The 14,597-nt window shown below is 39.4% G+C and overlaps 1 protein-coding gene and 1 pseudogene across 2 annotated transcripts in view; one reads left to right on the top strand and one right to left on the bottom strand.

Moving 5' to 3' along the window:
* LOC145446954 (uncharacterized) overlaps positions 1 to 14,597 on the top strand; it is a 486,702-nt gene that overhangs the window by 100,774 nt on the left and 371,331 nt on the right. The gene's annotated exons all lie outside the window — the stretch shown is intronic.
* Positions 1,261 to 2,745, bottom strand: LOC145445746 (zinc finger BED domain-containing protein 4-like; annotated as a pseudogene).

Raw genomic sequence — 14,597 nt, forward strand, 5'->3', positions numbered from 1 at the left:
ATATAAATACTACTTCTAAAAGCAGAATATGTATTTCATGTTTTTGGTCCAGAGAGTTTCAAAGGTGGTATGCTAAAACAGCTCTAAAACTAAAAAATAAAGTAAAAGTCCACTCTTCCAGATTAGGACACACCATGGACATATATGCTAGATTACGATATGGCAAGAAAATGCTAGATTGCGAAACATCAGTTTCAAACGTTATGATGAGCCATATATACTTTGAATAATTATTTCATATGGGCGAAGGGCGACAATGTGGTGTGAACGGAGCCACGCCAACCTTCCACCTAAATTATATTCACCGACACTTTCGTGAAATCATACTGGTCACTCCGTATCCACTGCGCGCGAAGCGCGACGAAAATTCTGTGCTTTACTAAACTTTTATGAAAATTAAATGTTAATACTCCGTGAAAACAGCTCCGAAATTCCTCAGGCTATCTTCCTGATTGGAATATTGAACTACTTCTACTTGACAAACTGAAAATAGCGAAAAGTAAGTAAGTAGATCAATAAATAGTAAGAAGTAGAAGTAGAAGTAGCGAAAATCAGATCTACTTGAGTAAGTACCAGAAGTAGAGGAAAACTACTTGAGTACTTCGAAAAAGTAGAAGTACTTCGTTACTGACCAACTCTGGAAACATGCAACATTTTACACGGAAAACCCAACATTTCAACGAAATCTGGCCTATGAAGAATTCCAGTGGTTACAATCAGTGTTGGATAAATTACATTATTTCAGTTCAATTACAATTACAATTACAATTACTTTCATGAATGTTTCAATTACATTACAATTACTCCATGCTAGAAATATCAAATTACAATTACAATTACACCTTGCATGCTTCAATTACATTGCAATTACAATTACAATTGCTGCTGTTGAACATGTAATTAAATAATCATAAATTCAACCGTGCTCCTTGACAACCGTAGCGTCGTAATTAACAGCAATTCAAGTATTCATGTTTCATTCATGATACGCAAATACCCGTTAATTATTAAAAAGTAAAAACGTTTTCGAACTATTCCTAATCATAGGAAATGTTTTTAAGCGACAGTTAACAACCAAAAGTTTGAGCGACTGGCAATGACTAACAACGAATAGGCTGCAAGACGGGCAATGAAACGAATAGACAAAACTGAGCAACGCAAATGAAATGTAGCTGTCAAGACGTCAGCGTGTGTAAAATTCAGTAACATGCAAATGGAAAGAAGCTTCTGATACCATAAAATACAATATCTTGTTTCCATTTACATTTCTACTTGTTCAAAAACTGCTGGATTGCATTTAATGAACATTAAGGTGCGAAAAGTTTCTGGCCCAGTAAATTCTTCTTGCCGTATAAAAGTTGCCCGCAATTGAAAATATTACTTCGGACGGGGCTGATGTTGCTGTTAGCCCCAAATAATCTTTGGCTAAGGCAGCAAGCGTTGGAAATTCTTCTGACTTGTTCTTCCAATACATTAGTGGGTCTTCATCAAAATGCAAGATTTCTTCACCCAAATAGCCGTCGACTTCAATTATTGAATTTCTCGTTCTTTTTCTTTTCAGACCTTCTGCCATAAAGTTAAAGAGGTTTGGCTTTTTTGCAGGGGTTTCATCCTCTGTGCTACAGCTCTCTTCGTCATCCTGGCCAAGTCTACCTGCCACATGAGTTTTTAGCAAACATATTGCTTACTCTTTTTCAAAGTCATCTTCAATCCAGCTGTTTTTGAATCGTGGATCAAGAAGAGATGCAAGTCTGTTGTCGGGAGAATTTACAAATGGCAACAACCTTTTAGAAACTGAGTCTTTGAGATTAGCGGTCAATTTCTGACAATAGTGGGGATTAGAATTTTTTAGTTGGTCCATTGCTTTCAGTAAGCCTAGCACTACCGGACAAATGCAAGAGGATGTTACAATATTTTGTCCTTCAACTTGCTGCATTGCTTCTTTGAAAGGCATTAGCACACTCACGAGCTCACTCAATGCCAAATAATCTTGATTTGTTATTTTTTCCCGTGACTGGATCAAGGTGAGAGCTGCGTTAACTTCTTCGTGGTCCTTTAATTTAAGACACTCTGCAACATAACAAGTTGCGAATTCCATCTTGTCACATTCTGTGCCCTTAGCGTGATTTTTTTACGTTGCAAATAAGAGGTAGCATTTACTGATTTTCGTACTGAATTCACAATTTTGGCCACCTTTCCCAGCTGCTTCCCCACGTAAGACTTAGCAAAGTCCGAATGTTGCAGACAATCCTTAATACAAAGTTGTTGCGTATGAGCAAAACAGCTTACTCTTTCTGGTAAGTAAGTGAGAAGAGCATTCAAATCAGCACCCTCATCGGACATTTCTTGTTCAGGATCAGGATTCAATTCTTTCTCATTGACCTCATTGATTTCTTCACCAGTTTTATGCAAATGGAATTCAGGAAGGGAAACCTGAAATGCTTTTATCATAGAGGAAGCATTGTCCGACACAACCTTTTTCACTTTTGTTGTAAGTCTAAACTTTTCTATTACGTGGTCATAAGCCTCAGCGATGTTTTCAGCTGTATGTCGTTCCAAGAATGAGTCCACTGCCAGGACAAAGCTGCGTAGCTTCCATTCTGCATCAACAAAATGCATTGTGATGCCCAAAAAACTTTGTCATGTTACGATTAGTCCAGAGATCAATTGTCAAGTAAACATTTGACATATACGTGCAATTTCACGTCTCATCTCTTCTTCCATTTGCCGAATAACCATTGGTATAAGGGAATTTCTAAATGTGGAGAGTCCTGGTATTACATATCTTGGTTCAGCAGTCAACAACAGATTTCTGAATGATTGACTATTTACAATACTTGATGGTGACTGATCACAAGCTATTGATTTGAGTAGAGCTTTGGTTAATGCTTTTTGAGTGGCATCATATGGAGCAAATCGCTGGGAAGAAGAAGTTTGAAAAAATGACTTGATGGGAGGTTGACTTTGGTCTACTTTTGTCTTCTTCATGTTTTCTTTAAGGGTTATATATTTAGCGTAAATATTGGGAGAACATCTCTTCAAATGAGTGATCAAGTTGGATGAAGCCTTGGTCGAGAACTTCAATTTCTTTTTGCAATTGTTGCAGCAAAACTCAGTACTGGTCAAAGATTTAAAGAACTCTGACAGTGGCGTAGGAAATGGTTCCGCACAGGTTTCGGAAGAGCTCATTTGCTGTTCATCCATTTTTGAAACACCAAGACTCAGACTATATTGTAATTTACCAAGTTTTCAGTGGCTGTTGAGGTATGGGAAACAGTTTACCACAGTATAGGAGTGATGAGCGGTAATTAAAGTCGGTAATTTAACATAAATAGCGATAGTAATGAAGTATGAACTATTAAGTAGGATAGCTGACACGAACCTTATCCATTCGATGGTCTTACACCGGAGGAAACACGAGGAGCCTGACAATTCATAGTCTGAATACATTCGTAGGCTATGCAAGCAAAGAGAGTATGAAATATCGCAGTGTTCTATCTGTAGTAGTCGCTGGCAACCAGTCTAGTTCAGATTGTGGAGTAATAAATGCGTTCATGTGCGTACATAGTATGCTTTGTAAGATGTCATTGTGACGTAATATGAGCGTGTTTTGTATGCTCGGTAATTATGGCTCACGTAATTGGAAATGTAAAATGTTATTTACTTAATTTCCTATGGGTTAGGCTTAGGATTAAGGATAGGGTTCAGTATGTCGTTGAAAAAAGTGTAATAATATATGCACGTGTTGGATTTGCGTAGGCCTATATAGTATATAATTAAAGAAATAATGTTATTTTTATCGAGGGACGTAGGAATTAGGATGGCGAGTAAAAACAAAACAGTTCTTTGTCAGATAAGACGTTATATAATATCCAGTGGGCTGGTTACTTAGCCAGACGAAGTAACGATGCAGCATCGTGATCTGAAATCGTATTGTAGATTGCCAACCCACGGATAGATGCGTAAGATGTGAGTCACGGATATAAATGCACCGGCAAACGTACTGCAGGGCCGGCTAAAAGCAGCAAACTTTGTAGTCCTAGAGCTGGCGATCCAAGCGTCAAAATTTGCTGCATCTGGTCTTTATCGTAAGCTATTGATGCACTAATTCCGCAAATACAAATTAAAAACTCGTCAGAGCAACGTAGCTGCTCCAAAATCAGGGCATGGTAAGGTATGGTATGGTATGGAAGTATGGTATGGTATGGATCGATATTTTGGTATGGAATATGGAACAATGCAAGTATGGTATGGAATGGAAGATTTTAATCTATGGTATGGAACGACATTTCCATTCTTCCATACATTGGTGCTTTATACATTTTATCGTGATCTGTGCAAGCTTCATGAAGCGTACGTTGTTCGTTGTTCACGGAATACGATCGTCCATCGCTTTTGTTATGTGTGAACGTGAACTATTGAACGCTGTGTAGGAACAAATACACGCTTGTGCAACGGTTTTAGGAGCACTTGGAATGACATGATTTTGTGATGTAATATTGACAGCAGTAAAGTTGATCCGATATTCTCTCGAGTCGAGAGAGACACGACGTCTCCGAGTAGAGTCTGTCATGTGACGCAATGATTGGTAATGTCGGCTACTCCAACTACATCATTCATTGAGTAACGACAGCTTACAAGCAATGTTCCCTCTAATTTTTCAAGAGTCTGCGCAAACACGCCAATTCACTGCGCAGGCCCTCGGACAACAGTGAGCAACCACCCTCCAATAGTGTTATAAAACTAACTACTGGGGGGCTTCGCTCACATAATCAGATTTGCCGGTAGAGCTGATCCAGTGAGATGTGTTAGAATAGATAGGCCCTCTAAATCAGTGGTTCCCAACGTGGGCGATATCGCCCCCCAGGGGGCGATTTGTCGGTTCAGGGGGGCGAAAATTGCCAATGGGGCGATAGGGGGGCGAAAACGGACGAAGGGGGCGATGACGCATTGAAATGGCTATATTGGCGTCCATGACCGTAACTGCCACACCCAAACCCCCAATTGGGATGGACGGCTCGAGCTCGAAGGGGGCGCACAATTTTTTCGTGAATTTACATTAATTATAGAGTATTATTTTGGAAATTTAGGCAATTTTTTCAAAAGAAAATCGCGCTGCGCGTCATTTCGTGGTCTCATATTCCTTGCTTATTGGATACCCTTCCTCCAAGAGATAATACACATGAGTTATAGAAATGGGCATCTCGGCGTCAGCCATTATATCACACCATGACGCACCAAGACATATGAAGTTTCAGTCCGTGCAACATGTGACTCCGAGAAGTGCACCAGAACGAGAAAACGTTAGCGGAAAAGGACTGCCTTTCTGCTGACCGACTTCGCCATACATACGATATACATATATATTTAATTGTCCATAGGCGCCTAAATGGCTGGCGCCAAATGTTCCTGTCCTGGCAATCAGAACCCCACAAAAATGCCATATCGCAGAGAAAAAAAATGTCCAGTGCAGAAATGCCAATCTGAACTCGTGCGTGTCTTTTAGCTTAGTACGAATGGGCGATTTGAATATCTTTTGACATAACAGACAGGCCACGAAATGTCAATACGTAACGAAGTCATTATACCTACGGTCCGCCCGAATATGTTCAATTATTATTTACGGGCCTTACATTTTCCAAGACACCTTACTCAGCTTTACCGGTAAATCTGTATGCATGAGCAGAGAGAGGATAAAAAATTAGCAGCAATATATATGCAATTCCCGATCATATTGACCGATTCAATCCTGAAGGATAAAAATTTTTTGCGCTTCGCGCGAATTACGCCAACTAACTAGAGGGGTCCAACTAGAGGGGAGAAATCACCTTTTTTGTTAGTTAACTCACCAAAATTGGGCTGACAAAGTGTAATTTTGAGGTCAAGCCGAAAAGTTGACCTTTTTTCTTAGTCAACTCGCCGGTGATTTCAGTCTGTATGCCTATTTTTCGGTTCCCAATATTTGGGGGGCGATTATCGGTGTGGAGTTTGAAAAGGGGGCGATAAGTCGAAAAAGGTTGGGAACCACTGCTCTAAATAATTATGAAACATCTTCGGGCGTACCCGTTGATATAATGACTTCGTTACATGATGCTATTTCGTGACCCCCTATCCACTATGTCAAAAGATATTGAAATCGCCAAAACGTAGGCCCTACTAAAGTCAAAGACGTACACGATTTCAAATTGGTATTTCTTATCTGGAAAATAATGTTCCCTCGATATGGCTTTTTTCTTGTTGTGGGACTCGGATCGCCAGGACAGGAACATTCGGCGCCAGCCATTTAGGCGCCCATGGACATGGACAATTACACATATATTTGTATATCGAAGTTTTCGGTCAGCACCGGGGCAGTCTTTTTCGCCCAAGGTTTTCTCGCTGCTGATCGTTCTGGCGCACTTCTTGGATTCGCATGCTACATAGCCTTCAACTTCATATGTCTAGACGCGTCATTGTGCGGTAATGGCCGACGCCCAACTGCCATATCCATAAATCATGCCTAATTTTTTGTTGGGAAAGGGTACCCAATAATCAGATATGTTACAATAATAAAACGCGCGTAGCGCGAAAAAATTCCTGAAAAATTTCAAATAATATACCATGATTTATGTTAATTCTCGAAATAATTTTAGACCCCCTTCGAGCTCGGCCCCTCCAATTGGGGGGTTTGGGGTGCGAAAGTTACGGTCCTGAGTAAATCTCACGCAATGTTCATGCCACGCGAAGAAGACTATCATTCGTTAGTTTCTCGCAGATTAACTTCGAGGTAGCCCATTGTTATTTATAACTTTGTTAAACCAGGTTATTTCGCCATTCCCAGAAAATAATGAGCTATTGAAATGATATCAGTATCGCTCACATGTACGAGGCCATACTAAAAAATATCTTCCGTGAGGCGCAGGTCATTGTGAACTCTAATTTCCTCACGGAGCGCAATAGTTACTTTTGCGGGGCGCACTTGTACCCCGGTTTCATACTTGAGTGATAACACTATTTGGCCCTGGCAATGTTCCATCTTAATTTTCACGAATCTGCGCGCCTGCGTGGTCCATTGGACAACAGTGCGCAACAAATATAAAAAAAACATCATTTCTATTTTTTTGTGCGCAACGTAGGTTTTCTGTGCGCAGAGACCGTTTTAGCACTGCGCATTTGCGCACGCGCGCAGCTTAGAGGGAACATTGCTTACAAGCAATCATGATGCAACGAACTAAATCATCGATCTCGCATTAGGATTATAGATCAGGGAGTGGGGTAGATGTAAGTTTGGAATTCTCGCCACGCTAACCCCGACCAAATACTGTACTAACAATCATGTAGATCGCTGCAGATTGCCTGCAGCTGGGATATTTTATGGGTGCGCCTATACTATAAATTATTTGGAAGTATTTACTTCAAACTTGCATGTGCCTCATTCCAATGTACCGGAAATGAGATGATATGCATGGAGCAGGGGCGGGCAACTTCTCCAGTCAACGGGCAGGAAATAGGAAAATTAGGTACTTGGCGGGCCGGAATGCTGAATGGATAAATTATTCGCCCATGTATGCAAGGAATAAATCGTATTTAATGACTGTATTTTATCGACAGCATGTCACTTCAAAGCCATTTCTCGCCGATAATGACTACAAGATTGATTTGAGAATAGCATTGTCATACAGGCACCGCCGTGTCTGCTTCTTTCTGATCAAATAACTCACGGTGAAATCCTTAATTAAGATTTCAAAGCGTTTGATAATCCCGGCACCCAAAATTTACCAAGAATAAATTCATTAGGGTTCAGCACATCGTAAATGCCGATAATGCTTCGACTTCGACGAACTTACGCGTAACCTCCATGATCGCACGCCGCACATTGCGCACACCTATATAATAACATACAGTCACTAAAATTTTACGTTTAGGCAAGTGATTATGTAAGACGGGAAAATGTTCGCGAGCCGGAAAAAATCTTGTTTCGGGCCGCATCCGGCCCGCCGACGGTAGGTTGCCAGTCCCTTTTATGGACAGTACTAGATAACAATCTGCTCACTATCTCATTTTGCTCGCGGAAGCTGTAGAGTAGACGTACACGGCACCTCACCACCGTGAACTAAACCTCACCAAAACAGACTCTGTAAAACTATTACCAGTACTTAGATTCGCATTAGATTCGCTAGTTTAAGCAATAATGACATCCGAAATATCAATAATATAGGTGCTATAAAAGGTACTATACTTATGATATTGAAGTATTTGAAAGTATGGAATGTATAGAAAGTATGGTACGGAACAATGTTGGTATGGTATGGAAAATTGCAAGTATGGTATGGAGAGAGTAAGGCAACTATGGAGTATGGAAAATTCTCGTTCCATACCATACCATACCATGCCCTGTCCAAAATCGCCGTTTAAGGCCGACTGTTCTGAAAAGTGAGAGCGCCGCAGCAGCATGACCACAACAATGACCAATTACGCCCAGCGATTGTTCAGAACAATGCCGATTCCCAGACTTTCACGACTATTTTGGGATGGTACCATTGCCTGGACTATCAATTCTGCTGCTTTTAGCCGGCTCAGCAGTTCGCTTATCGGCGTATTCAATCGTGAGTCACGTGCTGAGAATCCATCCGTTGGTTAGTAAGCTAATAATTGTATACAATGGCAGCCGAGGCCAGCATAGCGGTAAAAATAAAAAAAACTTCGCCCGCAAGGGCGCAGTCAAGGGCTTCGCGCAAATGGATCCATCAAATTCCTTGTCGACATAGAGAATGCATTAGGGATGGTGTGAACGCGAGGTTCACGTTCGCGTTCTGTGTGTGAACCTCGGAAATTTAGAGGTTCGTGTTCACAACAGAACCTTGGTAGGTTCTGCACTGTGAACCTTTTGGTAAATTGTAATTTTCACTCCATTATAAGATCTTTGTCTCAAATTTTATGCATTTCAACTGCGGGCCACTCCATGCATGGTGCTAGTAGCATAAAAAATCAACGCTTAAGGAGCATACACCATGCACGTCGACAACCTTAAAAGTTTTAGTTGCTTTGTTGCATAAATTTCTCGGAATAACCAGTTTTCCGTTTGTGAATATGCAGTGACTATCTGCTGTGAGCTTGACCCGCAATCACACAACATCACGAGCGATATAATTAGTCAGCGAATAATGCTTATTCAACCAATCAATGACATTGATGTCGTCTTCTGATGTAGAAAACCGAACGGGCGTACCGGGTCAATCTTGACTTCATATCTTTACTGTATCATTAAAACCAAATCGGTGCAATTAAGGTGCTTGCTATTGCTACTACTGCATAACTCGGTAGCGAGTATTGAAACCAGTTGTACACTCTGCTCAATATCAATGTAGCAATACTCAGACTCCGAACACATTGTCCGGTCTGGCTAAGATCGTTAAGGCGTAAGTCCTCGTCAAAATTGTTGGCAAAGCGACGGAATGCATTGAATTTACGCAATTATTATATACCTTGATTACCGCTGTTGATACATATAGCGACGTTTAAAACGCCGATATGTACTTCAGCATTGTGGCAATATGTATACCGAGTCTTCGCTTGGTATCGTGTACAATAGGCTATCACTTCATTGGAAGATAGGGTTAGAATTAGCAATATGACGTCACATGACGTCACGAGGTTCACGTTCGTGTTCACACAGAACCTTTCAAAAAGGTTCGCGTTCACACGAACCTGAACCTTTCAGAGGTTCACACCATCCCTAGAATGCATTATAAGTCAATTATTTTATTTTATGTTGTGCTTGTCAGGTCTCAATAGCAATTTAATGTAATTGAAATTGTAATTGAGCAAAATTTTTGTCAAATTACAATTCCAATTACAATTACACAAAATAAAAATGCTTCAATTACAATTACATTACAATTACATTGAAAAATGTAAATATTACATTCAATTACAATTACAAATTACAATTGATCCAATTCTGGTTACAATATGTATTATGGTAGAAAAAATCAAATAATTTTGTAGTACAACATAAGATACTTTCCTACATTCTTGGGTAGAAAGTGCATGTCCTTACTAAGAAGCTTGCCAAGGACGTTCAACAGCAGCAGTTGTTGGCTGACAACATTCAAGTTGTGCGTACACTGCTGGTGAAACACCGTGTTGCTTCATTCTGACAATGTTGTGTACATCACAATTTTTCATCAAGCGCTTCTTTATATAAAAATGATGTAATGCGCAAGAAGTATTTCTTCAGTTAGGAAATTGCGGTACGTTGACCATAACACCATGTTTACCTACTTGTTTTATTTGACCGTTTATGATTCACAATGAGCAGACAATTAGCCGTGTACAACGGTAGGCCAATATAATAGGCTACAAGCTGTAAAATATCAAATGATAAGTTCACCGATAGTGCAAAATCCACGATACGAACGAAATGCAGACGTCAAAAAACTTTTGACTTCATGAAAAATTTTGACAAATTTTGACATGTCAAAAAAAACGCCCTAGTAATAATATAAGCTTAGCCTGACAAATGTCTGACTTTTGTAAGATACCGATAAAGCCAATAACTAGCACCTTCAGGAATGAATTCGGACAACATTCAAAAATAGATGGCATCTAACGCAAAGCGCATTTTCAAAGCTTCAGGGGAGTGCTTTTCAACCTATGTGAAGGTTCGCACTTGTGCGAATGAAAACAATCGCATTGCGAATGACGAATGTGGTTCAAATGAATACAATCCGGATGAATGCGAATGCAAATTGTGAATAACTCGTAATTTTTCCAACGTAGAATGATTCAAATAAAGCTAATAGGAAATTCAAGGGCTCTGTTACTGTTGTAGTTAAGACGCAATTGTAGAAATTTGTTTAAATTATACGACGCACCACTAATCGTATCTCTCATGAGGCGTAGTGAATTAATATTTTCGCGCTATCATTATTACGTCATCAAAATCATGGTTTGGAAGCTGGTGTCATGGCATACATCAGGATATCAGCCCGCCTGAGCTTGCGACAAGCTGGGAAAATGAAGTCAAATTGACTTTCTGCTTTCATTCGCTAAACAATCACCATTTTCTCGTAAAAACTGTTCGATGATCGCGAGGCACGAGGATAGTAGTAAATACCATCATTCCAGTCTCACATTTGCAAGTTATTGTAGCGCAAATTTTTAACCCTTCAAGGAGTATTAAAGAATGGACCACCAAAAGTTGATACGGTTCCAGCTGAGTTGAAGCCGGCCCGGGATGATTATATTATCTCTCACAATAGGGGAACTAAAACCCTATTCACACAGTGGATGCGGGGATTTGATCTTTGTGTTTTGCGACGTGAATGGAGCAGCGGACGATCAAAATATACACAGGAGTTTTATCCCATGGTCTACCAGGCTATAACTGACGCACCCAACCCCCAATTGGCGAGCTCAAAGAGGCCTAAGATTATTTCGTTGTTCGTTTGTTGAAGGATATTTATTAAACTGAAAATTTTTCGTCACGCTTCGCGCGATTTCGTGTCCCTAGAGGTCTAGATTTAATTATCATCAGTAAATTAAGAGAAAATGCGCATATGTTAGGTGAATAGGCATATCGGCGCCGTCGATTACCACACATTGAACAGGATTATGAATATAAGATAAGATGTGGGCCACAGCACATTTTCAAACCGGTCAAGAAAGGGCTGATGAGAGCCCCTGCTCTAAGCATTGCGACTGACTCTTTTTAGGTGCCAACGTCAGTAAAATCTATTGGCCAAATTTGATAAAATGAAATAAATTTGTCGCTGTGACGTAATAGTGAGGAATATGTGAATCAACTCGTGAACGTCATATACATATAACAACGCCCATGTAAAGATATCCAACATATCTAATATTCGGATAAAGGTCAAGACTCCAACTTGACTCCCGAATGATCCACACAAGCGTCTGCATTACGTATTTCGCGTCATTATTTTGCGTCATTCGTGATTTTCAGTTTTCCTGTCTTTTAGCCCTGCTGTCAAAGCTGTAAAGGGAAACCAATTTCCAAAAAGGGGGACATATAGACGTCATTGGAGATTATTTGCGATTTACTGAAAGAGGAGGACCAATCTTCCTAAAGGAGGACATATGTAACATTACTTAATAAAAATGGTGTGAGCGTGAGGTTCACGTTCGCATTCTGTGTGTGAACCTCAGAAATTTCGGGGTTCACGTTCACAAACGAATCTTGGTAGGTTCTGCACTGTGAACCTTAATCATAAATTACAATTTTCGCTTCATTATAACATCTTTCGTTGAAATTTACTGCATTTCAACTGCGGGGCCACTCTATGCATGGGCGTTGGTAGCACAGAAAAATCAATACTAAACGAGCATGCACCTTGAAAATCTCAAAAATTTTATTTGATCGGTTACAAAAGTTTGCTGGAAATATCCAGCTTTCCGTTTGTGAAAATTTATTGACTCTCTGCTGCGAGCGTGACCAGCAATCACGAAACATCAAGAGCGAAATACACTACATGCAGGATTGTAAGTAGTCAGCGAATGATACATATTCCACCAATGAGTGAAATTGATATCGTTTTCTGATGTAAAATATCTATCAGGCGTACGGGGTCAAACCTGCTTGCACAATGCACATGTTTATTGTTTCATAATAACTAAATCCGTGCGATCGGGGTGCTGGCTACTGCTGTTAATGAGGAAATATCGGTAGCAAGAAAAAAACGATTCACACTCTGCTCAATTAATCAACGTAGCAATACTCGGACGCCGAATACAATGTCCGGTCTGGCCTAGACCACTAGGCGAAAGCTTATTGTTCCTTGCTAGTCCTCGTCGAAATTGTTGGCAAAGAGACGGAAGATATTGAATTTATCGGATTATTATACCACTTGATTGCTCCAGTTGATACATTTGACGATGTTTAAAACATCAATATGTACTTGAGCATCGTGGCATTATGTTGCCCGCGTTCTCGCTAGGTATCGTGTATATTGAAACAGGCTATCACTTCGCTGAAATGTGGGGTTGGAATTAGCAATGCGACGTCACGTGACGTCATGAGGTTCACACCATCCCGACTACCTAGTATACGAAATAGATACAGATATAATTGTGAATTATTAGAACGCCAATGGATCCCACTGTTTCCTTAATTTAAAAATTGATTACTTTTACTTGTGATAGTAACAAACATCAAATTGAAACTTTGGATTTAGGTTATCATTGGGATAAAATGATTTGGAGATATTGTGATTTAAAAGGTTTTTATATAATTTTTAACAGTCAAGAGATCGGGGTACGAGCACGTCATTGATGAAATTTTTTCTGGTGAGTTTCATTTATACATATTCATAGTATCTAAATTTTAGCGATGAAACTATTCAAACTAATCTAAGGATTTGCGGTATAATTCTTTTATAGGCTACATACCATCTGGCAACATATATATGTTAAGAAAATATCATCTCTGATAGGAAGTAGTTTACATCGCACAAAACTTTTCGAAAGTATGTAATTGAATGGCATATTCAGATTGAAAAGTATCCGAGAATTTTCGTCTGACAATATAGTCAGCAATTATTTGAGAATTAGAAAGAACATTGTATGTCAAAAATCTTATCATTATCACTAAATATGACTTCATCGTGATGCAATCATTGGAGATACGATTGTTGGCATGCAATGTACTTTCCAATTCTCCACTATAGTTACAGACGATTGCCCCTGACGAGCGTCAGCCGGAAATATTCGGCTTCATTTTAAAATGCCTATAATAATAAACTGTATATTGAAGTTTTGTACCTCCAAGAATCTATTGGAAAGTATGTTAATACCGTGATGCAATATTTGGAGATATTGTAATGTGATTTGAGCCCATGATAGCCAAGAAGTCAAACTACATTAGGCAGTCGAATTCAAGATACGGCACTGGTGAAAGTCCCGAATGTTTGCTACAAGAGTATTTCTTTTCGTAAATTCGATGATTTTGTGTTTTAAAATATTACAAAATTAGTCATTCATGAACATCGATGGAGAATCACATAATGCTTCACTTGCCTCCCCTGACCACACATCACTGATTATAAGGTACTCTATGAAGAAATAAAACATGTAATCGAGAGGTTTAGAAAATGTACTGCATGCAAGCGAGCACTTCTTATTGTCATATTCAGATGTTTTCATGAATTTCAAATGTAATAATTTGGGCGTGTTTTTTACCTAAAAAGGAAAATTTTGATCTAAAAAAATTTAATTTTGACTTTTTTGACCTAAACAAAATGAATTTCGACCAAATTCTGACTTAACGTATGCAAATTAGGTGTTTTCCCACATAAAGGTAAAATTGTACCACTTATCTTCATTTCCCGTTGGAGCTGACTGTCTTAACGAAGTAGTTTCGCATGAAGAAACGTTTTTGGCTGAGAAAGATGCAACATTTTACACGGAAAACCAAACATTTCAACCAAATCTGGCCCTATGAAGAATTCCAGTGGTTACAATATGCATTATGGTAGAAAAAATTAAATAATTTTGTAGTACAACATAAGATACTTTCCTACATTCTTGGGTAGAAAGTGCATGTCCTTACTAAGAAGCTTGCCAAGGACGTTCAACAGCAGCAGTTGTTGGCTGACAAC

This window comes from Botryllus schlosseri, chromosome 9 (assembly GCF_051294905.1).
Source record: "Botryllus schlosseri isolate E-star chromosome 9, Bs_hap1, whole genome shotgun sequence".
In the NCBI taxonomy this organism is placed as follows: domain Eukaryota; kingdom Metazoa; phylum Chordata; class Ascidiacea; order Stolidobranchia; family Styelidae; genus Botryllus; species Botryllus schlosseri.